This window comes from Amphimedon queenslandica, unplaced genomic scaffold, assembly GCF_000090795.2.
Source record: "Amphimedon queenslandica unplaced genomic scaffold, v1.1 AMPQUscaffold_12769, whole genome shotgun sequence".
In the NCBI taxonomy this organism is placed as follows: domain Eukaryota; kingdom Metazoa; phylum Porifera; class Demospongiae; order Haplosclerida; family Niphatidae; genus Amphimedon; species Amphimedon queenslandica.
The window spans coordinates 8801-10437 of record NW_003546995.1 but is presented as its reverse complement, the minus strand read 5'-3'; positions in this window follow the sequence as shown (position 1 = coordinate 10437).

The window sequence follows — 1637 nt, the reverse complement described above, 5'->3', positions numbered from 1 at the left end:
GCTAAATCACACAACAGAGATTGATAAAAGAAGGACTATAGATACAAGTACAAGTACATGCAATTACTTCATAAATACACTCATAAGCTTATGAAAGTAGTATAGTACACATAAATGAAGAAGAGTAACGTGGACTAATGGCTACTAAGGAAATACCTTGGCCCCTGACTGCTCCTTTCTTTTCGAGGAGTCCTTCTTTGTCAGGCTTGATGTTAATGGCGTAATAGGAGAGCTCCCTCTCATTGAAACGGATGGAGGACCTGTACATGTTCCCAGGCCCTCTTGCTGTTAAGGGAAGGAGAGCTGGGAACAGTGAATGCAAAAAGGCGATGAGTGGGCGGAGAAAACACGCCCATTCATTAAAATTAATAACTATTGTTATACTTACCCACGTGTAATCACGTGTTTCTAGAAATGCAGTCAAAACCTGCTATTGTGAAATGTTATGTGATTAAGGACCTAAGGACAGCTCTAAAAGTAGGAGGGTAGCATCAGCCCCACAATATAAATTTGTATTGTTGGACCCCTGAAATAAGGATGCTTTCATAGTCAGGACTATGATAGATGTTTGGAATAGACAGGCTTAAGTAAGCTTTTCTGCTAACTCAACTAAATTTGTCTAATACTGCAATTAACTGTATATTTACATGTGTAATCATTATGCTCAGACTAGCATTGTAACTGTATATTTTAATATATTCATATAGCCAATATTCATGAACTTGTTTATCAATATTATTGATTCCACCCACTTTACTGATTGGGAAAGAGCTTGGGAAAGAAGAATGGAGGCTGAAGAAAATCCATACAGCAACAATGAAGTGGAAGTTCCTGATGATAAGGCCATATATCCAATGGAACTTGATGATGCAAGTGGCTTTGATTTCCAAAGGAAAATAGCATCAGTTCCTTCAGAGAAAACAAATATTGTCATCATAATTGCATTGGTGGTGATAATATTCCTTTTGATAATCCTACTTGGTGTTTGCGGAGCTACTGCCCATCATGTATACAATACTACTCCAGCTTCAACTGACTGCACTACTAGCACTGCAGCAACTTCTTCTCCTGTTCAATCAGGGTCTGGGAATAACTCTTCTGATCAAGACCGGCTCAATCGCCACAATGAATTGGTTTCCGCAATACAAAATGTCACTGATTTGGTTAACTCCCAGTTGATGTATACTGCTAGTAATGGTGACTATATTGGTCAACTCATGAACTCAACAACTCAAAGTCTCGCAAGTATAGTCAACACGCTCTCAAACCTTGGTGACACTGGTACCTCTACTGCTGGTGTTGTTGACAACATATTGTTAGTTGTCAATAACATATTGACCATACAGAATGGCTCCCAGCTATTCAACACGTTCAAGCATATATCATGCAGTGATGTCTACAATGCTCTCCCTAACAGTCCTTCAGGTTACTATCATCTTAATAGCAAAACTGTGTACTGCAATATGGATCAGCTTTGCAATGTAACAGGAGGTTGGACAAGACTGGGTTACTTTGATATGACAGATGCTACCACTAATTGTCCCTCTGGATTTCAGCTCTACCAGCAATCTGGGGTCAGAGCTTGTGGTAGACCTGGTACCACTGCAAGTTGTGTTTCTCAAGGCCTGATCCAAATG